The sequence below is a fragment of the Scyliorhinus torazame genome, chromosome 12 (genome assembly GCF_047496885.1).
Source record: "Scyliorhinus torazame isolate Kashiwa2021f chromosome 12, sScyTor2.1, whole genome shotgun sequence".
Classification (NCBI taxonomy): domain Eukaryota; kingdom Metazoa; phylum Chordata; class Chondrichthyes; order Carcharhiniformes; family Scyliorhinidae; genus Scyliorhinus; species Scyliorhinus torazame.
In genome coordinates this window covers 202618781-202644922 of record NC_092718.1, presented here as the reverse complement: position 1 = coordinate 202644922, position 26142 = coordinate 202618781, and the positions used below count along the sequence as shown (strand labels likewise).

The window sequence follows — 26142 nt, the reverse complement described above, 5'->3', positions numbered from 1 at the left end:
TTCACTCCACCACTGGTGGTCGTGCCTACAGTTAGGCCCCACTCCATCTCTCCACCTCTCTACCTTGCATTCCTCCTTTAATACATTCCTTTAAACCCAGCCCTTTGACAAAGCTTGCGTTCCTCTGACCTCAGAGTGGCCGGTGAACAACGCAAAATGTCGTAGACATTGGCGGGACCAGAATATCCCACGGGGTGCTAATGGTGAGCTCCCTCTGCCACTAGGAAACGTGCCACGTGGGTAGGCGGGGGGGGGGGAGGAAGGGGGTGCTCAGTCTCAAATGTAATTTTCTAATGTTCCTGTGAAACACTTTGGGATATTTCACTACATTAAAGGCGGAATATAAATGTAAGTTGGTCTTGTCATGCATGCAAACTAATGGTGACATGGATTTAAACTTGGCAGGTTGTCCTCAAATCTCCATGTTAGCCACAACTATTTCATTTAAGACCTTTTCATCGCTACTTCTTATATTTACTGCACTGTTCGATTCCATATTAATCAGTCACAATGATATAAAAAATGTACTGAACGCCCCCTGATATTTACTAGAATGTTCCAGGGGTGAGGTATTATGGAGTTATGTCAGAAGTTAGGTTTGTAAGCAGAGAGGAATAATTGGAGTGTTCAGAAAGGGGGGGGGAGAGGGAAGGGGGGTTGATGGAGTAGCTGAGGAGCGCAAAGGCACTGTCATCAAGAACAATGCTTTTCCCCAACAACGTAATGCAGTAAATGCCGTGAGGTGTTTCACGAACGCGAGATGGTTAGTCAAAGAGTTGGACAAACTGATGAAAACAGTCTAAGGGGTAGAGTTGAGGCCTTTACTAACAGGGGGCGAAGCTCCAATGTGAAGAGGTTTAGGGAGGTTTTCTCTAAATTTGTTCATGGAATGTGGCCATCGCTGGCTCAGCCCAGTATTCATTGTCCAGCCCTGGTTGCCTCGAGAAGGTGCTGGCAATGGCCTTCTTGAACGGCTGCAGCCCCTGTGGTGTAGGTACACCCACTGTGTTTATGTGACTTTCTTGGAGCAGTTTGATACAATCGGGTGGCTTGCAGTTAAAATTCATTGCTGAGGGCCTGGAGTTACACGGAGGACAGACCAGGTGTAAAGTTCCAGGCGAGCCGGCACACGGACTGTATTTTACCTGCTGTGTTACAACTCCCACTCCGCGAAGGGTCTCCCATGCCCTGCCCACACTTGGGGCGGGGTATTTATGTCCCATGAGGCCCTTGGCTTAAGGATGTAGCTCCGTCCTTTCATCCAGGGGGACCATACTCAGGTGTGGCCACAGCGACTCTGATGTTGCAGACCCCATGGCCAACGATCGGGTTTTAACACCAGGTAAAGAAGGATATTAGTGAACCAGATGGGTTCTTGTGACAATCTGGGATCTCCGTAACCATTAATGAGGCAAGTACTTTTATTTCAGACTTGCTAACTGAGTTAATTTAAATTCCTCCAGATATCAAGGCAGGATTTAAACCCGATGTCTCCAGAGCATTAGTCCGAGCACCTGGATTGCTATTCCAGGAGCATTATCATAATGCTCACTCTCTCCCCTCCACCTCGCCCCATAAAGAGCAACACGAGTGGGGCAGAGAACAGGAGGAACATGCGTGTGACTATCAGGCGAGAGCGGGATTGGGCCTTCCCCCGACAGTCGAATGTGATTCTTAAAGCTCTCGGCTTGTCAGTAACAGACATCAGAAGATAACCCTCAGTACCCGGAATGTGTCACAAGGAGCAGAAGACAGACAAAAGGCCCATTAAGCCCACTTCTTAATAATAATCTTCATTAGTGTCACAAGTAGGCTTCCATTAACACTGCAATGAGGTTACTGTGAAAATCCCCTAGTCGCCACATTCAGGCGCCTGTTTGGGTACACAAAGGGGGAATTCAGAATGTCCAATTCACCTAACATCACGCCTTTCGGGACATGTGGGAGGAAACCGGAGCACCCGGAGGAAACCCACGCAGCCACGGGGAGGACATGCAGACTCCGCACAGACAGTGACCCAAGCCGGGAATCGAACCTGGGATCCTGGCGCTGTGAAGCAACAGTGCTCACCACTGTGCTGCCGTCTCCACAAAATGCAATCTGCCCTATCGCAAACTCTATCCCGAATACCTAACCTCCTGAGGGATTGTTAGGTCAATTTCTCCCAGGCACCAACGGCAATCTGGCTAAACCTCTGAGCAAGGACAGGGGGGGCCTATCAGAACGGACGGGGGGAAATGCAAAGTTAAAAGAAGCTGTCCACTACACGTCTTAATTTAATTTTTGCAAAGCCGCCTCTTCCATCAGACAGTAATGCATAGAGAAGCTCGTTATCCACTGTGGCAACTGATTATAGAGTATGGGAATATGAAAGGACGACTTGCATTTGTATAGCACCTTTCATTACCTCAGGACATCCCACTGTGGTTTAAAGCCAATGACCTGCTTTTCAAGAGCAATGCAGGAAATACAGTAATCAAAGGAGCCAATTGCAAATAGCAATTAAATAAATGAACTGATCATCTGCTTAAGCTGTCACCAAAGTAAACAAGAGTTTAGGTAGTTCATTAAATTAAATAAAAGAAGCTGAGGATATAGGCTGTTCGAACCAGGTTTACCAATGAAAATCGGGTCCCATTCGAACCATCTCACTGAGAAGCGAAGGTTGGAGGAAAGTAGTCAGAACCAGTTTTATAATCAGATGGACAGGGCCATCTAGTGGTGACATGGTTTGAGAAGGACAACCAGTGGAGGACATCCGATACTGCAGTGGAACCCAGTTACTCCCTGCCTCAGGAAACCGATGGGGGAGAGAGAGCACCAGGAATTTGAGGAGGAGGGTGGGAGATGTAGTGTTGCCTGGTCTAACACCGTGACATTCGTTCTGACACCAAGATCCTCCCGCCAGGGACCCGGGATCGATTCCCGGCTTGGGTCACTGTCTATGCGCAGTCTGCACGTTCTCCCTGTTGTTATGGGCCAGGGTTTAGAGAACCCCAAAGTGTATCATGGAGTTCACCTGACCCACAACTTTTAATAGATTGTGGTGTGGTACAGCAGAAATGGAAAAGTATTTTTTAAAGCAAAGCAATGTTTATTCTATGAACTCAAGTTAACCTTTTTAAAACATACAGTGAACATCTTAGCAACCATTAATTCAAATACAACCCCCAAAGAATACAACACTAAGTGATCCTTAATAACTTCCCAAACAACATCCAGAAGACAAAAGAAACACCTTTTAACAGATGCACATTAGGTTTACGTTCACTACTGTGAACATTTATAATTCTGAATTCACCAAATGATCACGAGATAGTCTTTTCATGGCAGAGAGATCAACAGTACACCTGCTCTGTCTGGCTTCAGTTCCAACACTGAAAACGAAACTAAAACACACCCTGCAGCAAACAGTCTAAAACGAAAGTAAAAAGCTGACAGACAGCCCAGCTCCACCCACACTCTGACATCACTGATAAACACCCATTTCTTAAACGTACATTTCTTAAACACCCATTTCTTAAAGGTACTTTCACATGACACTGTGTCTGCGTGGGTTTCCTCCGGGTGCTCCGATTTCCTCCCACAAGTCCCGAAAGACGTGTTTGCTAGGTGAATTGGACATTCTGAATTCTCATTCAGTGTACCTGAACAGGCGCCGGAATGTGTCGACTAGGGGCTTTTCACAGTAACTTCATTGCAGTGTTAATGTAAGCCTACTTGTGACACTAATAAAAGATTGATTGTTTACAGGGCAGTTGGCCTCTCGACTCTTCTCTACAACTCAGAAACTTGGACTATGTACAGACGCCATCTCAAGGCCCTGGAGAGGTACCAGCAACGCTATCTGAGACGGATTCTCCAGATCAGCTGGGAGGACAGGTGTACAAACATCAACATCCTTGAAGGAGACAAGAGCATCAGCATTGAGGTCATGATCATCCGAAACCAACTCCGCTGGGCCAGTCATGTGCTTAGAATGTCAGAGTCCCGACTGCCAAAGCAAATCTTCTTCACCCAACTCAAGGAAGGTTCCCGAACAAGAGCAGGACAAAGGAAGCGCTTCGAAGACACCCTGAAGGCCGACTTCAAGAAATGCAACACAGACGTCAATGCCTGGGAGATCCTTGCTCAGAAGAGACCTACTGGAAGAACCTCCTGATTAAAGGGACACTATTCTTCGAGGATGGTAAGAGGAGGCCCAGAAAAGGAGCTTGGGAAAGGAATACCGGCGATCGAGAGTCCAAGAATCGATGCCACCTCCCGGAAACACCTGCCAAGTGTGCGGTCGAAGATGCAGCTCTGGGACCAGACTCATCAACCGTGCAAGGACCCACAGAGCCCAGTAACACGGAGTTTCTTAGGTGGACAATCATACTCGTTAGTGAGTGATCACCAATGAAGAAGATAGCAAACTATCTGCCATTTTGTGCTTCTTTTTGATTATATGGGTGCTAATTGCAATACATCCAGATAGCGCCCTTTCTAGTATCAATATTATACATATTGATCTGATATTAAATATGCCGCTTTGTTAATTATTCCTTCTTGCTGAATCTAAAACCAGACTCTCACATGTTTCCTTCACCTGTGTCAGTCATTGGTTTGTAAATTTTATTCTTTTGTTCCTACAATAATATGTTAGCATTCAAATCCTTTTTAAAAACTGCATTACCATTAGGGGAATTCGACTTGTTTATTTTTCTGTTTCATTGCAGTTACTGTGATCAGTACTTCAATGTTTTTTTTCTTGCTCCTAGCTTCCAGAACTATCGTCCATTTTATGCATCTCCTCCTTCCTACACCTTCGCTTTGTTGAAACCAGAACTTGCACTGGTTTTTATTCTGTACCAGAACCTCAAAACATTGGCATGCATTATTTCCTCAGTCTTCCCTTCCTCCCAACTATCTTTAGCCTGCGAAAAGAATACTGGGGATTTCTTCATTCCAACATCTTCACCGCGGCAGAAACCCCTGTTATATTACCATTCGTGATAATATGCTATGTTCTTTGTCCTTTGTTCCAGAATGATCCGATATGTTGTTGACAAAAAATGCGCCAATCCAAAGATTGAAACAAAACTAATTTATTATAACACTATTAATTAAATGAAGTTTGCACACTCTACTGAGCTACAGATAATAATTAAGTAATATTGAATCTGTCTTGCAGTACTCAATAATCTAAATAGTCACTAACTACACTATGATCTAACCTCTGTCTACTCTAATCGTCTTCTAATGCTGTCACCATGCTTTCTCCTTATTCTACTCCCAGAATTCCCTCAGGGTCTGACTTAAATACAGAGATGTGGTAGCGCCCTCTGGTGTTTGATTTACACAGAGAACTAATTAACCCTTCACTAACCTGACTATATACATATCATTAAAACCCCCGGGTCAGATTTTTGTTTTGGGGTCAGAGGAGCATCCTGGTCCCAACATGATTTCTGTAGAGATGGCCAATCAGTAGCCAGGGAGTGTGCCCCCCCCTCCCTCCCCACATCCAGTGAAGGGGATTGGACGGGCTCCTGAGGTTTGCGGGCCAATAGGAAGCCTCCAGCATTGGCTCACTGGCAGCTCCACTGTCTGAGGTGAGAACTACCCATGTAGGTAAGAGAGAAAGAGAGAGAGTGGGTCTCTCGCAATTGTGGTAGCCACTGAAGAGAAGGTAACAATATTTCACTTAAGAAAGGCCACAGGGGCCAGACCTGTCATTCCAATTGGGCAACACCTTCATTGGACAGTCAGTTGCCACAGCTGTGGCCTGATGGCCATTGCGGGGAGGCAGGAGGGTTGTTTGTCCTAGTGACGTCCACCCCAAATCACCGCACCCCCGGCCCTCCTGGTCTGTCACTCACAGGCTGCCTCTGGACGTCCCCTGGCGGTGTTTCAGTTTCAGTGGGGAAACTAAGTGGGAAATTCCAGTCGGTTTCTGCTGAGTGGTCTTAATAAACACTCAACTTCCGTAATATGTTACACGCCACGTGTGGGATAATATCCATCATCCTCCTTGCCCCTACCTTGGGTATGCCAGCAATCCCGCATAGTGGCTCTCAGATGCCAATTCACAGGCCTCCAGTCCTGCCTTGGAAGAAAATACTAAATTCTGATCCCCAGAATTGGGGCTTCCTTCAACGTTACTGGAGCGCAGAAGGATACGCAAAGTGGAGAAGGATGTGTCCGACCAGAGCGATTTGATCGAGACCTTGGAGGTGGAGGTGGGGATCCTGGGATGATCTGTGCAAGTCATTGAGAGTGAAGGTGGAGGAGCAGAAAACAGGTCCAGGCAGCAGAACCTGCGAATTGTGGGGCTGCCAGAGGGCATGGAAGGAACGAGCGCCAGAAAATATGTGTCGAGGATGCTGGCCGGGTTGGTGGAGGAGGGGGTGGTGGACAAGGCCCCAGAGGTGGACAAGGTCCCAGAGGTGTTTAAGACAGAGGCCGGGAGCGGGATAGCTGCCGCTGACGGTGATTGTACGCTCGCACAAATTTGTTGAGAAGGAGAAGATTCTACAATGGGCCAGGGAGAAGCAAGACTGTGAATGGGAGGGGAATCGTGCCCGAATATATCAAGGTATCGGAGCTGGCGAAGAGGCGTGCAGGATTCAACAGGTCCAAGGCGGCGTTGTACCCAAGGAAGATTAGTTTTTTACGCACCTGAGGAGTTTGAAGGTGGAGGTGATCTTTTTACAGGAGACCCACCTCCGGGTGAAGGACCAGGTTAGGTTGAGGAAGGGATGGGTGGGACAAGTATTTCACTTGACTCAAAGACGCGGGGGGTGGCCATTTTGTTCAAAAAAATAACGGGTGTGTGGGGGCCAAGGAAGTGCGGACCGGGATGGGTAGATATATGATAGTGAGTGGGGTGCTGGAGAGGACGCCCGTGATGCTAGTCAATGTATATGTGCTGAATTGGGATATTGTGGATTTTATGAAAGGGTTTACTGGGAGCAATCCCAGACCTAGATACCCCCCAGTTGATTATGGGTGGAGATTTTAACTGCGTGATGGAACCGAGGGTGGGCAGGTCAAGCCCCAAGTCAAAGGGAAGAGTGAGGATGGTGAAGGAGTTGGGAGGGTATATGTAGAGTATATGGGAATGGTCGACCATGGAGATTTAAGGGGGGGGTTAGTATTCCTTTTTCTCACAGTGTATAATAGAACATAGAACATAGAACAATACAGCGCAGTACAGGCCCTTCGGCCCACGATGTTGCACCGAAACAAAAGCCATCTAACCTACACTATGCCATTATCATCCATATGTTTATCCAATAAACTTTTAAATGCCCTCAATGTTGGCGAGTTCACTACTGTAGCAGGTAGGGCATTCCACGGCCTCACTACTCTTTGCGTAAAGAACCTACCTCTGACCTCTGTCCTATATCTATTACCCCTCAGTTTAAAGTTATGTCCCCTCGTGCCAGCCATATCCATCCGCGGGAGAAGGCTCTCACTGTCCACCCTATCCAACCCCCTGATCATTTTGTATGCCTCTATTAGGTCTCCTCTTAACCTTCTTCTCTCCAACGAAAACAACCTCAAGTCCATCAGCCTTTCCTCATAAGATTTTCCCTCCATACCAGGCAACATCCTGGTAAATCTCCTCTGCACCCGCTCCAAAGCCTCCACGTCCTTCCTATAATGCGGTGACCAGAACTGTACGCAATACTCCAAATGCGGCCGTACCAGAGTTCTGTACAGCTGCAACATGACCTCCCGACTCCGGAACTCAATCCCTCTACCAATAAAGGCCAACACTCCATAGGCCTTCTTCACCACCCTATCAACCTGGGTGGCAACTTTCAGGGATCTATGTACATGGACACCTAGATCCCTCTGCTCATCCACACTTTCAAGAACTTTACCATTAGCCAAATATTCCGCATTCCTGTTATTCCTTCCAAAGTGAATCACCTCACACTTCTCTACATTAAACTCCATTTGCCACCTCTCAGCCCAGCTCTGCAGCTTATCTATATCCCTCTGTAACCTGCTACATCCTTCCACACTATCGACAACACCACCGACTTTAGTATCGTCTGCAAATTTACTCACCCACCCTTCTGCGCCTTCCTCTAGGTCATTGATAAAAATGACAAACAGCAACGGCCCCAGAACAGATCCTTGTGGTACTCCACTTGTGACTGTACTCCATTCTGAACATTTCCCATCAACCACCACCCTCTGTCTTCTTTCAGCTAGCCAATTTCTGATCCACATCTCTAAATCACCCTCAATCCCCAGCCTCCATATTTTTTGCAATAGCCTACCGTGGGGAACCTTATCAAACGCTTTGCTGAAATCCATATACACCACATCAACTGCTCTACCCTCGTCTACCTGTTCAGTCACCTTCTCAAAGAACTCAATAAGGTTTGTGAGGCATGACCTACCCTTCACAAAGCCATGCTGACTATCCCTGATCATATTATTCCTATCTAGATGATTATAAATCTTGTCTCTTATAATCCCCTCCAAGACTTTACCCACTACAGACACGAGGCTCACCGGTCTATAGGTGCCGGGGTTGTCTCTGCTCCCCTTTTTGAACAAAGGGACCACATTTGCTGTCCTCCAGTCCTCTGGCACTATTCCTGTAGCCAATGATGACATAAAAATCAAAGCCAAAGGTCCAGCAATCTCTTCCCTGGCCTCCCAGAGAATCCTAGGATAAATCCCATCAGGTCCCGGGGACTTATCTATTTTCAGCCTGAATGGTAAAAATTGTATAAGGTGTACTCGAGAATTGATTTCTTTGTGGTGAGCCGAGCGCTGTTGTTAGGGGTGGTGGGGGTGGAGTATGAGGGGATTGTGATGTCTGATCATGCTCCACATTGGCTGCAGGTGAGGCTCAATGCGGGGCTGGTGCAGAGGCCAGTGTGGAGGCTAGATTTGGGTCTGTTGGCTGATAAGGGGTTTTGTGAAAAGGTGAGGTCGGCGACTGAGGATTATGTGGCGATTAACCAGAACAGGCAGGTGTTGGTGGCCACATTCCGGGAGGCTTTGAAGGCGGTGTGGTCGGAGGTGAGATTATCCCATTCGAGGAGCACAGGGACAAGAGGAGGAGGGAAGCGCATGGACGGTTGTTAGATGAGATAGTCTAGGTGGACAGGAGATAAGCGGAGGCCCCCACTAAACAGTTGTTGGCAGCGAGGAAGAGGTTGCAGGGCAGTTCGATAGGTTGACAACGGGGAGGGCAGTGGGGCAGCTAAGGAGGGCATGGGGGGGGGGGGTGCAATATGAATATGGGCAGAAGGCGAGCCGTATACTGGCCCACCAGCTGAGGAGGCAGGCTGCGTCCAGGAAATTTTAAGGGTCCGAACGGAGAAGCGGGAGGTAGTGTCAGAGCTGGGGAGGATAAATGAGGTGTTCAGGGGGGTACTATGAGAAGCTGTATAGGGCCGAGCCGAGTGGAGAGGAAGTGGATATGGGATGGTTCCTGGATGAGTTGGAGCTTCCAAGATTGGAGGAAGAGTGGATGCAGGCATCGGAGGAGCTGCTGTGGCTGAGGGAGGTGATTGACAGCATTGGGGGGATGAAGTCGGGGAAAGCTCCAAGGCCAGACAGCTTTCCGGCAGAGTTTTATAAGGCTTTGGCAACTGAATTGGCACAGTATTTGTTGGGGATGCTTAGTGAGGTGTTGGGGAAGGGGGAACTGCCAGAGGCACTGACGGAGGCGTCGGTCCCGCCAATCCCGAAGAGGGGGAAGAATCCGCTGGAGTGTTGGTCATATAGACCTATTTCGTTGTGAAATACAGACGTGAAAGTGGCGGGGAGGGTGGAGGGAGGTGTGCTAGGAGTGGTTGTTGTGGATCAAACGGGTTTCATAAAGGACAGGCGGTGGCTCCAGTAATATCAGGAAGCTGTTAAATGTGGTTATGACTCCCATCAGTGGGGCGGGTGCCGGAGGTCATTGTTTCTATGGATGCAGAGAAGACTTTTGATCGGGTGGAGTGGAGGTATTTATTTGAGATTTTGGGTAGGTTTGGGTTTGGCCTGAAGTTTATGGCGTGGCTGCGTCTGCTTTATGCAGCCATGGTGACAATGGGGGGAGTTCACAGAATTTTGGGCTGCATAGAAGAACGAGACGGGGTGTCTGCTGTTGGCGTTGTTGTTCGCGCTGGTGATTGAGCCCTTGGCGATGGCCCTTAGGGGGTCTGTGGAGTGGCAGGAATTGTAAGGGAGAACAGAGAGCTGTACGTGGACTCGACCTGTGGTCGTTTGTGTCAGACCCGTTGGAGAGTATGGGTAGGAACGTTGGAGAGGTTTGGAGCCTTCTCTTGGTATAAACTGAATGCCGGGGAGAGCAAAGTGTTTCCGGTGAATGCGGCGGAGTGGGGGGGCCAACTTAAGGATGTTGCTATTTAAAGTTGCTCGGGAAAGGTGCAGGTCCTTGGGGATTCAGGTGACGAGAGAATGGGCTACGATGCACAGGTGGATTTTGACAACGTTGATGGAGAAGATGTATGACACGGGTCATTCTTGTGGTGCCATCAATTTACATCACAGCTACAAAAAAAGACACGCCATTTTCTTGGACCGACCATTCATCCAATCAGAGCAGGGGCAATAATACATTGCGTCGGAATTCGCTAGGCTGTGATTCTGGAGGTTGCATTAGGATTGTGTGCACTGATGCCCTCTAGCTCTGACCCTGCAGCCTTACATTTGTCCATATTAAAACCCACTTGTCATTCCTTAGTTTCTTTACGTAATTGGTTTAAATCCATTTGAACTGTTTGTTAAATACGTCATTAGATACATAGCCAAGCATCATCAGTACATGATATGAGGAAGCCCTGTTAATAATAATCCAAAAATCATTATTAGTGTCACAAGTAGGCTTACATTACCACTGCAATGAAGTTACTGTGAAAATCCCCCAGTCGCCACACTCCAGCGCCTGTTCGGGTACACTGAGGGGGAATTCAGAATGTCCAATTCACCTAACAGCACACCTTTCGGGAGGAAACCAGAGCACCCGGAGGAAACCCATGCAGATACGGGGAGAACATGCAGACTCCACGCAGACAGTGACCTAAGCCAGGAATCGAACCCGGGTCCCTGGCGCTGTGAAGCAACAGTGCTAACCACTCTGACACCGTGCCGCCCACAGCACCTTTACCACTAGAGTTATCCTCGGAAGGTTATTATTGCAGGCTGGAAAGACGTATTTACCAGCCAGACAGAACCAAAAAGTACATTACCTCAGGTTTCACTTTGATGTTTACTTGTTACTAAGAAATGGAACAATCACAAAAACAAACATATTAAACTTATACACGTAATGTAATAAAAATAGTGCAGTGATTTACTAGAGTAATGCCAGTTATAAACCACAGTGGTAGCAGAAATCCCGTGTTGATAGTGACTGAATTATTGCTATGGATGGGCACTTTAACTGTTAATAGGTAACTGAAATGGCAAACTGATTGGAAAGCTGCTAACTTGTACCCATGCCGTTAAAGGAACTTTTCACCATAAATACAGCTCACCTAATAATATTTCTTGCAATAATGTTAAAAGGAGATTCGATAGAGCTGTTCAAAGTCATGAAGGTTTCGACGGAGTAAATCAGGAGAAGCTGTTTCCAGCGACAGAAGAGGTCGGTCATCAGAGGGCACAGACCAAGCAGAATTGGCAAAAGAACTGGAAGCGACATTGAGGGGAAAAAAAGTTATTAAGCAGCGAATTTCTGTGATCTGGGATTGCCTGGGAGGAAGGTGGAAGGCAGATGCAGCTGTATCTTTCAAAAGGGATTTGGTTAAATACTTGCAAAGAAAAGCTTTGAACGGTTCCGACCCGAGAGCGGGCGAGGGGGGCAAATCTGGAAGCTCTTTCAAAGAGCAGGCAGAGAGACAATGGGCCAAATGGCTCTTTCAGCACCGAATCGCTCAGTAATTTTGTGAATAGAAGCAGTACCCCCCCACCCCGCCTCCACCAGATTCTCCGGTCATTAACACATGGCTGTTTGTGGGAGTTGCTGTGCACAAATAACTTCCTACATGACAAGAGTGACAACGTTTCAAAAATACTTCACTGGCTGTAAAGCAGTTTGTTGTGTCCTGGGGTCACGAATAGCGTTACAGAAATACAAGTCTTCCTTTTCTTTACCAGCTGTGAGCAGATGCTGACTGCAGTGAAAATTGATAGTGGCCCGTTGCATAGCTGTGAGTTCTGATGGACCAGGCACATATCACGGACGGTCAGTGCTGCTGATAGCAGATCGAGGCCAAAGCTGGGATGGTGCAACTCTGCAAACAAAGACCTGAAAGAAGAGTAGATAGCTTGCAGGAACTGAAAGAGGGCAGCGTGCAGCGGTGAGGCATTGTGGTATTTACCATTAGTTATGATTATGACAATTCACTCTCTCGCTGGAGAGGACAGTTTTGAGCAATTTTCACTCCCGGTTTTATTTCCTTGCATTGGATGTTGGCTGACCTTTGATTAGTTTGTGTAGTTCATACAAACTCAACACTCAGAGGATGAACTTCTACAGGGGATCTTCTCATTTAAATTCAACCACTTCATGAGAATTAACCCTCAGTGTCATTCATCAACAATACAGTAAATACTTGCTAAGGTTTTCCACCGGTGATAGGGCATTGACCCTGGTGATAGAGCAATGACCCTGGTGATAGAGCGATGACCCCAGTGATAGAGTGATGACCCCAGTGATAGAGTGATGACTCCCATTGATAGAGCGATGAACCCCAGTGATAGAGCGATGACTCCCATTGATAGAGCGATGAACCACAGTGATAAGGCGATGACCGCAGGGGTAGAGCAAAGACTCCCATTGATAGAGCGATGAACCTGATGATGGAGTGATGACACCTGTGATAGAGCGATGACCCCAGTGATAGAGCGATGATTCCCATTGATAGAGCGATGACCCCAGTGATAGAGCGATGACACCAGTGATAGAGCGAAGACCCCAGTGATAGAGCAATGACACCAGTGATAGAGCGATGAGTCCCTTTGATAGAGCGATGAAGCTGATGATGCAGTGATGACCCCAGTGATAGAGCAATGACTCGCATTGATAGAGCGACGACCCTGATGCTGGAGTGATGACCCCAGTGGTAGAGCGATGACCGCAGTGATAGAGTGATTACCCCAGTAATAGGGTGATGACCCCTGTGTTGAGCGATGACCCCAGTGATAGAACAATAACTCCCATTGATAGAGCAATGAACCTGTTGATGCAGTGATGGCCCCAGTGATAGAGCGATGACCCCACTGATAGAGCGGTATCCTCAGTGGTATAACGATGACCCCAGTGATAGAGCAATGACTCCCATTGATAGAGCGATGATCCTGATGCTGGAGTGATGACTCCAGTGATAGAGCGATGACCCCAGTGATAGAGCGATTGCCCCAGTAATAGGGTGATGACCCTAGTGATAGACCAATGACTCCCATTGATAGAGCGATGTCCTCAGTCATAAAGCAATAACTCCCATTGATAGAGCGATGAACCTCTTGATGGAGTGATGACCCCAGTGATAGAGCGATGACCCCAGTGAGAGAGCGATAACCCCAGTGGTATAACGATGACCCCAGTGATAGAGCAATGACTCTCATTGATAGAGCGATGACCCTGAGGCTGGAGTGATGACCCCAGCGATAGAGCGATGACCCCAGTGATAGGGCGATGACCCCAGTGTTAGGTCGATGACCCCAGTGATAGAGCGATGACCCCAGTGATAGAGCAATGACTCCCATTGACAGAGCGATGACGCTGATGGTGGAACGATGACCTCAGTGATAGAACGATGGCCCCAGTGATAGCGCGATGACCCCAGTGGTGGAGCGATGACCCCAGTCATAGAGCGATGACTACCATTGATAAAGCGATGACCCTGATGCTGGAGTGATGACCCCAGTGATAGAGCGATGACCCCAGTGATAGAGGAATGACCCCAGTGATATAGCGATGACCCCAGTGATAGAGCAATGACTCACATTGATAGACCGGTGACACTGATGATGGAGTGATGACCCCAGTGATAGAGCAATGACTCCCATTGATAGAGCGATGACCCTGAGGCTGGAGTGATGACCCCAGCGATAGAGCGATGACCCCAGTGATAGGGCGATGACCCCAGTGTTAGGTCGATGACCCCAGTGATAGAGCGATGACCCCAGTGATAGAGCAATGACTCCCATTGACAGAGCGATGACGCTGATGGTGGAACGATGACCTCAGTGATAGAACGATGGCCCCAGTGATAGCGCGATGACCCCAGTGGTGGAGCGATGACCCCAGTCATAGAGCGATGACTACCATTGATAAAGCGATGACCCTGATGCTGGAGTGATGACCCCAGTGATAGAGCGATGACCCCAGTGATAGAGCAATGACCCCAGTGATAGAGCGATGAACCTGATGATGGAGTGATGACCCCAGTGATAGAGCAATGACCTCAGTGATAGAGCGATAACCCCATTATAGAACAATGACTCCCATTGACAGAGCGATGACTCTGATGATGGAGCGATGACCCACATGATAGAGCAATGACCCCAGTGATAGAGGGATGACCCCAGTGATAGAGCGATGACCCCATTGATGTGGCGATGAACCTGATGATGGAGTGATGACCCCAGTGATAGAGCGATGACCCCAGTGATAGAGCGATTGCCCCAGTGATAGAGCAATGACTCCCATTGATAGAGCGATGACCCTGTTGATAGAGCGATGACCCTGATGATGGAGCAATGACCCCAGTGATAGAGGGATGACCCCAGTGATAGAGCGATGACCCCATTGATAGAGCGATGAACCTGATGATGGAGTGATGACCCCAGTGATAGAGCGATGACTCCCATTGATAGAGTGATTAATCTGATGATAGAGCGATGACCCCAGTAATAGAGCAATGGTTCCCATTGATAGAGCGATGAACCCGATGATGGAATGATGACCCCAGTGATAGAGCGATGACCCCAGTGATAGAGCGATAACCCCAGTGATAGAGCGATGAACCTGATGATGGAGTGATGACCCCAGCGATAGAGCAATGACCTCAGTGATAGAGCGATAACCCCATTATAGAGCAATGACTCCCATTGACAGAGCGATGACCCTGATGATAGAGCGATGACATCTGTGATAGAGCGATGACCCCAGTGGTATTGCGATGACACCAGTGATACAGCGATAAGCCCAGTGATAGAGCAATGACTCCCATTGATAGGGCGATGACCCTGATGCTGGAGTGATGGCCCCAGTGATAGAGCGATGGCCCCAGTGATAGAACGGTGGCCCCAGTGATAGAGCAATGACTACCATTGATAAAGCGATGACCCTGATGATGGAGCGATGACCTCAGTGATAGAGCGATGACCCAAGTGATATAGTGATGACGCCATTGATAGAGCGATAACCCCAGTGATAGAGCAAAGACTCCCATTGATGGAGCGATGACCCTGATGCTGGAGTGGTGACCCCAGTGATAGAGTGATGACCCCAGTGATAGAGCGATGGCCCCAGTGTTAGAGCAATGACTCCCATTGATAGAGCGATGACCCTGATGGTGGAATGATGACCCCAGTGATAGAGCGATGACCTCAGTGGTATAGCGATGACGCCAATGATAGTGCGATAACCCCAGTGAGAGAGCAAAGACTCCCATTGATGGAGCGATTCACCCTGATGTTGGAGTGATGACCCCAGTAATAGAGCGATGACCCGTGATAGAGCGATGGCCCCAGTGATAGGGCGATGACCCCAGTGAAAGAGCGAAAACCCCAGTGATCGAGCAATGACACACATTGATAGAGCGATGACCCTGATGCTGGAGTGATGACCCCAGTGATAGAGCGATGGCCCCAGTGATGGGGCGATGACCCCAGTGAAAGAGCGATAACCCCGGTGATAGAGCAATGACTCACATTGATAGAACAATGACCCTGATGACGGAGAGATGACTCCAGTGATAGAGCGATGACCTCTGTGCTAGAGCGATAACCCCAGTGGTATCGCGATCACACCAGTGAAAGAGCAATGACTCCCATGGATAAAGCGATGAACCTGATGTTGGAGCGATGACCCCAGTGATAGAGCGATGACCACAGTGATAGATCAATGACCCCAGTGATAGAGCGATGACCCCAGTGGTACAGCGATAACCCCAGTGAGAGAGCAAAGACTCCCATTGATGGAGCGATGACCCTGATGCTGGAGTGATGACCCCAGTGATAGAGCGATGACCCCAGTGATAGGGCGATGAACCCAATGATAGAGCGACGGCCCCAGAGATAGAGCGATGCCCAGTGATAGAGCGATGGCCTCAGTGATAGAGTGATACCCCCATTGATAGAGCGATGACCCTGATGCTGGAGTGATGATCCCAGTGATAGAGCGATGACCACAGTGATAGGGCGATGACACCAGTGTTAGATCGATGACCCCAGTGATAGAGCGATGACCCCAGTGGTATAGCGAAAACCCCAGTGAGAGAGCAAAGACTCCCATTGATGGAGCGATGACCCTGATGCTGGAGTGATGACCCCAGTGATAGAGCGATGACCCAGTGATAGAGCGATGGCCTCAGTGATAGGGCGATGACCCCAGTGAAAGAGCGATAACCCCAGTGATAGAGCAATGACTCACATTGATAGAGCAATGACCCTGATGACAGAGCGATGACCCCAGTGATAGAGCGATGACCACAGTGATAAAGGGATGACCCCAGTGGTATAGCGATGACACCAGTGAAAGAGCAATTACTCCCATGGATAAAGCAATGAACCTAATGTTGGAGTGATGGTCCCAGTGATAGAGCAATGACCCCAGTGATAGAGCCATGGCCCCAGCGATTGAGCGATAACCCGTGATAGAGCGATGACCCTGATGCTGGAGTGATGACCCCAGTGATAGAGCGATCACCCCAGTGATAGGGCGATGACCCCAGTGTTAGATCGATGACCCCAGTGATACAGCGATGACCCCAGTGATAGAGCAATGACTCCCATTGATAGAGCAATGACTCCCAGTGATAGAGCGATGAATCTGATGATGGAGTAATGACCCAAGTGATAGATCGATGACCCCAGTGATAGAGCGATGACCCCAGTGGTATAGCGATAACCCCAGTGAGAGAGCAAAGACTCCCATTGATGGAGCGATGACCCTGATGCTGGAGTGGTGACCCCAGTGATAGAACGATGACCCCAGTGATAGAGTGATGGCCCCAGTGATAGGGCGATGACCCCAGTGAAAGAGCGATAACCCCAGTGATAGAGCAATGACTCACATTGATAGAGCGATTACCCTGATGCTGGAGTGATGACCCCAGTGATAGAGCGATGACCCCAGTGATAGGGCGATGAACCCAGTGATAGAGCGACGGCCCCAGTGATAGAGCGATGACCCAGTGATAGAGCGATGGCCTCAGTGATAGGGCGATGACCCCAGTGAAAGAGCGATAACCCCAGTGACAGAGCAGTGACTCACATTGATAGAGCAATGACCCTGATGACAGAGCGATGACCCCAGTGATAGAGCGATGACCACAGTAATAAAGCGATGACCCCAGTGGTATAGCGATGACACCAGTGAAAGAGCAATTACTCCCATGGATAAAGCGATGAACCTGATGTTGGAGTGATGGCCCCAGTGATAGAGCGATGACCCCAGTGATAGAGCCATGGCCCCAGCGATTGAGCGATAACCCGTGATAGAGCGATGACCCTGATGCTGGAGTGATGACCCCAGTGATAGAGCGATCACCCCAGTGATAGGGCGATGACCCCAGTGTTAGATTGATGACCCCAGTGATAGAGCAATGACTCCTATTGGTAGAGCGATGAATCTGATGATGGAGTAATGACCCAAGTGATAGATCGATGACCCCAGTGATAGAGCGATAACCTCAGTGACAGAGCAATGACTCCCATTGATAGAGCAATGACACCGATGATGGAGCGATGACCTCACTGATAGAGGGATGACCCCAGTGATACAGCGGTGACCCTAGTGATAGAGCAATAACTCCCACTGATAGAGCGATGACCCTAATGATGGAACGATGACCCCAGTGATATAGCGATGACCCTGATGATGCAGTGATGACCCCAGTGAGAGAGCAATGACTCCCATTGATAGCGCGATGAACCTGATGGTAGATGATGACACCAGTGATAGGGCGATGACCCCCGTGATAGAGCAATGAATCCCATTGATAGAGCGATGAACCTGATGTTGCAGTGATGACCCCAGTGATAGAGCAATGACCCCAGTGATAGAGTGATACCCCCAGTGATTGAGCAATGACACCGATTGATAGAGCAATGAATCCCATTGATAGAGCGATAACCCCAGTGATAGAGCGATGACCCCAGTGATAGAGCGATGACCCCAGTGATAGAGCGATGACCCCATTGATAGAGCGATGACCCCAGTGATAAAGCGATAACCCCAGTGATAGAGCAATGACCCCAGTGATAGAGCAATGACCCCAGTGATAGAGCAATGACCTCAGTGATAGAGCAATGACCCCAGTGATAGAGCAATGACCCCAGTGATAGAGCAATGACCCCAGTGATAGAGCAATGACCCCAGTGATAGAGCAATGACCTCAGTGATAGAGCAATGACCCCAGTGATAGAGCAATGAGTCCAGTGATAGAGCAATGACTCCCATTGATAGAGCGATGAACCTGATGATGGAGCAATGAACCTGATGATGGAGCGATGACCCCAGTGATAGAGGGATGACCCCAGTGATAGGGGGATGACCCCAGTGAGAGAACAATGACTCCCATTGATTGACCGATGACCCTGATGATGGAGTGATGACCCCAGTGATAGAGAAATGACTCACATTGATAGGATGATGACCCCAGTGATAGAGCAATGACCCCAGTGATAGAGCAATGACTCCCATTAATTGACTGATGACCCCAGTGATAGAGCAATGACCCCAGTGATAGAGCAATGACTCCCATTAATTGACCGATGACCCCAGTGATAGAGCGATGACCCCAGTGATAGAGCAATGACTGCCATTGATAGAGCGATGAACTTGATGTTGGAGTGATGACCGCAGTGATAGGACGATGACCCCAGTAAGAGAGTGATACCCCAGTGATAGAGCAATGACTCCCACTGATAGAGCGATGACCCTAATAATGGAACAATGACCCCAGTGATATAGCGATGACCCCAATGATAGAGCAATGGCTCCCATTGATAGAGCAGTGACCCTGATGCTGGGCTGATGACCCAGTGATAGAGCGATGACCTCATTGATAGAGCGATGACCCCAATGATAGAATGATAACCCCAGTGATTGAGCAATGACCCCAGTGATAGGACTATGAGCCCAGTGATAGGACGATGAGCCCTGTTATAGGATGATGACCCCAGTGATAGAGCAATGACTCCCATTGATTGAGCGATGACCCTGGTGATGGAGCGATGACCCCAGTGATATAGCGATGACCCCAGTGATAGAACAATGATTCCCATTGATTGACCAATGACCCTGATGATGGAGTGATGACCACAGTGATAGAGAAATAGCTCCCATTGATAGAGCGATGAACCTGATGATGGAGCCAAAACACCAGTGAAAGAGCGATGACCCCAGTGATAGAGCGATGACTCCCATTGATACACCGATGACCCTGTTGATGGAGTGATGACCCCAGTGATAGAGCAATGATGCAAGTGCTAGAGCGATGACCCCAGTGCAAGAGCGATGACCCCAGTGATAGAGCGATGACCACATGATAAAGCGTTGGCCCTGGTGATAGTGCAATGACCCCAGTGTTAGAGCAATGATCCTGGTGATAGAGCGATGCCCCCAGTGATAAAGCGATAACCCCGGTGATAGAGCAATGACTCCCATTGATAGAGTGACGACTCTGATGCTGGAGTGATGACCCCAGTGATAGAGTGGTGACCCCAGTGATAGATCAATGACGCCAGTGATAGGACGATGAGCCCAGCGATAGGACGATGACCCCAGTGATAGACCAATGAGTCCCATTGATAGAGCGATGACCCTTATGATGGAACGATGAACCCCGTGATACAGGGATGACCCCAGTGATATAGCGATGACCCCAGTGATAGAACAGTGACTCCCATTGATTGACCAATGACCCTGATGATGGAGTAATGACCACAGTGATAGATAAATGACTCTCATTGATAGAGCGATGAAACTGATGATAGAGCCAAGACACCAGTGAAAGAGCGATGACCCCCAGTGATAGAGCAATGACTCCCATTGATAGACCAATGACCCTGATGATAGAGCGATGACCCCAGTGATAGAGGGATGACCCCAGTGATAGAGCATTGACGCCAGTGCTAGAGCGATGACCCCAGTGCAAGAGCGATGACCCCAGTGATAGAGCGATGACCCCATTGATAGAGTGATACCCCCAGTGATTGAGCAATGACTCCCATTGATAGAGCGATGACCCTGATGCTGGGCTGATGACCCAGTGATAGAGCGATGACTCCAGTGATAGAACGATAACCCCAGTGATAGAGCGATAACCCCAGTTATAGAGCGATAACCCCAGTGATAGAACGATAACCCCAGTGATAGAACGATAACCCCAGTGATAGAACGATAACCCCAGTGATAGAACGATAACCCCAGTGGTAGAGCAATGACTGCCATTGATAGTGTGATGACTCTGATGCTGGAGTGATGACCCCAGTGATAGAGTAATCACTCCAGTGATAGAGCAATGACCCCAGTGATAGGATGAAGACCCCAATGATAGAGCAGTGACTCCCATTGATAGAGCGATGACCCTGTTGATGGAGCGATGACCCCAGTGAGAGAACAATGCCTCCAATTGATTGACCGATGGCCCTGATGATGGAGTGATGACCCCAGTGATCGAGAAATGACTCCCATTGATAGAGCGATGAACCTGATGATAGAGCCAAGACACCAGTGAAAGAGCGATGACCCCAGTGATAGAGCGATGACCCAGTGATAGAGCGATGACTCCCATTGATAGACCGATGACACTGTTGATGGAGTGATGACCCCAGTGCAAGAGCGATGACCCCAGTGCAAGAGCGATGACCCCAGTGATAGAGCGATGACCCCAGTGATAAACGTTGGCCCTGGTGATAGTGCGATGACCCCAGTGTTAGAGCGATAATCCCGGTGATAGAGCAATGACCACAGTGATAGAGCGATAACCCCGATGATAGAGCGATAACCCCGGTGATAGAGCAATGACCCCAGTGATAGAGCGATGCCCCCAGTGATAGAGCGATAACCCCGGTGATAGAGCAATGACCCCAGTGTTAGAGCAATGACCCCAGTGATAGAGCGATGCCCCCAGTGATAGAGCGATAACCCCGGTGATAGAGCAATGACCCCAGTGATAGAGCGATGCCCCCAGTGATGGAGCGAAGCCCCCAGTGAAAGGGTAATGACCCCAGTGTTAGAGCAATGACCCCAGTGATGGAGCGAAGCCCCCAGTGATGGAGCGAAGCCCCCAGTAAAAGGGTAATGACCCCAGTGATACAGCGATAGAGCAATGTAGGAAAATGAAATAAGGTGGGATTAATCAAGTTGGTGCAGCTGAGGCATAGTGATATTGTCACTCAACTAATAATCGAGCGACCCAGGTCCTCAAATACCTGGACATGTAGCCGCCATGCCAGATGCCAATATTTGAATTAATTCAATGTCCAATGATGCATTAAAAGTTTGTTGTAAAAACATTACTGGTTCACGAATGTCCTTTAGGGAAGGAAGTCTGCCGCCCTTACCTGGTCTGGCCTACATGTGATTCCAAATAAACAACAATGAGGTTGACTCATAAATGGCTTTGCAACCAATTCAGTCGCATCAAACTGAGAAATTCAATCAGAAATGACAGACTACCCAGCATCGAGGTAAGCACCGGAAACAACAACGGCAAACTCAGGCATGTTGACCTTGCAAAGTCATCCTCACCAACATCTGGGGGCTTGTGTTAAATTTGGGAGAGCTGTCTCAAAGACTAGTCAAGCAACAGCCTGACATAGCCATACTTACGGAATTATACCTTACAGATAATGTCCCAGGCACCACCATCACCATCCATGGGTATGTCCCATCTCATCAGGCCCAGCAGAGGTGGCGGCACTGTGGTGTACAATCAGAAGAGTGTTACGCTGGGAGTCCTCAACATCAACTCCGGGCCCCATGAAGTCTCGAGGCATCAGGTCAAACATGGGCTATGAAACCTCCTGCTGATTTCCACTTAGCGCACCGCACCCTCCCCTAAGCTGATGAATCAATGCTCCTTTATTGTAGTCAATGAGGAGTCCCGAAAAGGTGAATCAAAAGTAGTTTATTTCCTACTCACAGTTAAGAAATACAGCAACTAAGCAACAGTCCATGTCCCAGCCGGGACCATCCTGAGATGCTCCTTCCTGGGCCGACCTTTCTCTTGGGGAATTAACGGGCCCGCTGTTGGTTCTCCGCCGATCAGCGGGGGAGCTCGTATTCCAAGGGGAGATCAATCTGGTTGTCCCCATGTTGGAACTGTATAAAACCTTGGTTAGGTCACAGCTAGAGTATTGTGAGCAGTTCTGGAATCCACATTACAGGAGGGATGTGATAGCACTGGAAAGGGTGCAGAGGAGATTTACCAGGATGTTGTCTGGGCTGAGTTTTAGTTATGAAGAGAGATTGGATAGACTGGGCTTGTTTTCCTTGGAGCAGAGGAGACTGAGAGGGGACATGATTGAGACGTATAAAATTCTGAGTAGACAGGAAGAAACTTTTCCCCTTGGTGGAGGGGTCAATGATCAGAGGGCAAAGATTTAGGTTTAGGGTCAGGAAGTTTAGAGTGGATGTGAGGAAAACACTTCCGGTGGTGCCCTCAAGGAAGCAGGTCGCAGGTCGGATTGCTCCCGCCCGCGATGGGCAAACGGACCTTTTCCAAAGGACTTTTTCGGGACCTGGCGACCTGAATCGGTGGAGGGGATGATAGGGAAGAGGCTTCCCCCCCCGGTGTATGGACAGCTGGACCAGAAGTGGTTGAGTGGAGCGGCAAGGATCGAAGCGGGAGCAGCGGGGACCCCAGACTGGGCGGGGAAGCATGGCGGACGGCAGGGACCAGGGAGCGGAGGCTCACTGGCCAAGACAGCAACAGGTGGAGTTCTTCAGGAATTGCTTCGCCGAACTGAAGAGGGACACGTTGGACCCGATGAGGGCGGTGATGGACCGAATGGTCGAGGCGCAGGCGGTCCAAGAGAAGGCGCTCAGGGAGGTCGAGGTGAAACTCTCCAGCCAGGCGGACACGGTAACGGAGCTGGAGCACGAGATGGAGGAGCTGAACTCCCGCCAGAGGAGGATGCAGGAGCAGCTTGAAGAGCTGGGGAACAGAGCCAGGAGGCAGAACTTGAGGATCGTTGGCCTCCCCGAGGGCTGAGAGGGATCGGATGTGGGTGTATACGTGATGGGTATGCTCGGGGCGCTCATGGGGCCGGAGGCCTTCCCTCGACCCCTGGAGTTGGATGGGGTGCATAGAGCCCCTGCAAGGAAGCCCAGGACGGGCGACCATCCGAGGGCCTTGGTGGTCTGCTTTCATCGGCTGGCTGACCGGGAACGTGTGCTGTGATGGGCCAAGGCGGAGAGGAGCAGCAGATGGGAGAACTGCGAGGTGCGCATCAACCAGGACCTGGGAACGGAGCTGGCCAGGAGGCGTGCAGGATTCATCAAGGTAAAGGCAGCCCTCTACAATAAGGTGAGGTTTGGAATGCTGTATCCTGCGAAGCTTTGGGTTACGTTTGAGGAACTCCATTACTACTTCGAGACACCAGAACAGGTTTGGGCTTTCATTAAAGAGAAGAAGCTGGACTTGAACTAACGGGCACTTAGTTTTTCAGTGCTGTACAGTGGCGGCGGTCTGTTAACCTAGCTTGCTCTGACTAGGAGTGGACTTTTATTAAAAGAAGAAGCTGGACTTGAACTAAAGGACTCTGGGCTCTCAGAGCTTTTCTGTGGCGGCGGTTTGTTAAATTGTCCTGTACTGTAATGTTTTATCCAAGATTGTTTTCAGCTGGACAGAGAGTGGGGGCTGGAGGGCGCACTGCTTAGGGTGTTTTGGGGAGATTGCAAAGAGGTGGGGGGGGCCTGCAAAGGGGGCCCTGCACTTAGTATTTTTCGGTGGGAGATCGGGGCCTCTGATAGGGGGATGGGCTAGGGGCTGGTTAAGGGACTTGAAACGGCACGGGAAGATACAATCAAGTTAATGTGTCCTTGGTGTGTGGGGGGAGGGCCCGGGCACTCGGGCGGGAGACAGACAGGCGCCAAGGGGGGCGGGGGGGGGGGGGGGGGGGGGGGGGGGGACGACAGCTGAGAAGTAGAGCAGAGGAGACTTAAGTGGGCAAGGGGGGGTGACCAGGGATCCCCCGGGAGAAAGTCGCTTGCAGACTTAAGGCTCTTTGCATAGGGCCTTTTTTTCTCTCTGAAAATGTTACAAATTTGTTTTAAATAAAAAAATTCAACAAAAAAAAAAGAGGATTTGAGGAAAAGTTTTTTCACCCAGAGGGTGGTGGGAGTCTGGAACTTGCTGTCTGAAAGGGAGGTGGAGGCAGAGACCCTCATAATATTTAAGAAGTATTTAGATGTGCACTTGCGATGCCAAGGCATACAAGGCTATGGGCCAAGTGCTGGAAAATGGGATTAGAATAGTTAGGTGGCTGTTTTTGACCTGGGCAATGTGATGGGCTGAAGGGTCTTTTCTGTGCTGTAGATCTCTATGACTCTATGCCCATCCTGGACAACGCAGCCCACTTGATTGCAGACCCATCCGCAAACACCGCCGATGAACAGTGGCAGCAGTGTGAACCGTCTACAAGATGTACTGCAGCAACTCATCAAGGCTCCCTAGGCAGCACCTTCCAACCTCATAAGACCATAAGACATAGACGCAGAATTAGGCCTCTCGGCCCATTGAATCTGCTCCGCCATTCAATCATGGCTGATATTTTCTCATCCCCAATCTCCTGCCTTCTCCCCATAACCCCTGATCCCCTTATTAATTAAGAATCTATCTCTCTATGTCTTAAAGACACTCAGTGATTTGGCCTCCACAGCCTTCTGCGGTAGACAGTTCCACAGATTCACAACCCTCTGGCTGAAGAACTTCCTCCTCATCTTTAAAAGATCGTCCCTTTGGTCTGAGATGGTGGGCGCGATTCTCCACTCCCACGCCGGTTGGGAGAATCGCCTGGGCCGCCAAAATTTCCGGGGACGCCGGTCCGACGCCCTCCCGCGATTCTCCCAAGCGGCGGGAACGGCCCGCTCGAGTTTCACGGGCCGCAGGCTGGAGAATCGCCGGAGACACCCAAAATGGCGATTCTCCGGCACCCCCGCGATTCTGAGGCCCGGATGGGCCGAGTGGCCAGGCCAAAACGGCGGGTTCCCCCCGGCGCCGTCCACACCTGGTCGCTGCAGTCGTGGGCAGTGCGTGAACGCTGGGGGGGGCGGCCTGTGGGAGGGCGAGGGGGGATCCTGCACAGGGCTTCACCTGCAATGTGGGGTGGCCCGCGATCGGTGCCCACCGATCGTCGGGCTGTCCTCTCTGAAGGAGGACCTCCTTCCTTCCGCGGCCCCGCAAGATCCGTCCCCCATTTTCTTGCGGGGCGGATTTGGACAGGACGGCAACCACGTATGCGCGGATGACGTCAGTTATGTGGCGCCGGCCGCGTCATCTATGCGGCGCCATTTTACGCGGGCGACAAGACCTGTCGCGGGTAGATGACACGGCCCCGATACTGGCCCATTGTCAGGGCCTGAATCGGTCGGGACCGGGGCCGTTCCGCGCCGTCGTGAACCTCAACGGCGTTCACGACGGCGCGGCCACTTCGGCGTGGAGTGGAGAATCGCGCCCGGTGTCTTCTGGTTCTAGTTTTTCCTACAAGTGGAAACATCCTCTCCACGTCCACTCTATCCAGGCCTCACAGTATCCTGTAAGTTTCAGTAAGATCACCCCTCATCCTTTTAAACTCCAACAAGTCCTCAAACGTTCCTCAAATGCCAAGCTCTTCTTTCCAGGGATCATTCTTGTGAACCTCCTCTGGACTTTTTCCCAAAGGCCAGCACATCCTTCCTTAGATACGGTGCCCAAAACTGCTCACAGTACTCCA

At 49.6% G+C, this 26142-nt stretch overlaps 1 protein-coding gene and 1 long non-coding RNA gene across 5 annotated transcripts in view; both read right to left on the bottom strand.

Annotated features, from left to right (window-relative positions):
* Window positions 1-26142, bottom strand: part of cuedc1b (CUE domain containing 1b) — a 403376-nt gene that overhangs the window by 197187 nt on the left and 180047 nt on the right. The gene's annotated exons all lie outside the window — the stretch shown is intronic.
* LOC140387285 (uncharacterized) overlaps window positions 12190-26142 on the bottom strand; it is a 51406-nt gene continuing 37453 nt past the window's right edge. Inside the window, exon 3 of the long non-coding RNA XR_011933834.1 lies at window positions 12190-12274. This is a non-coding gene — a long non-coding RNA (uncharacterized lncRNA). The remainder of the gene's footprint in view (window positions 12275-26142) is intronic.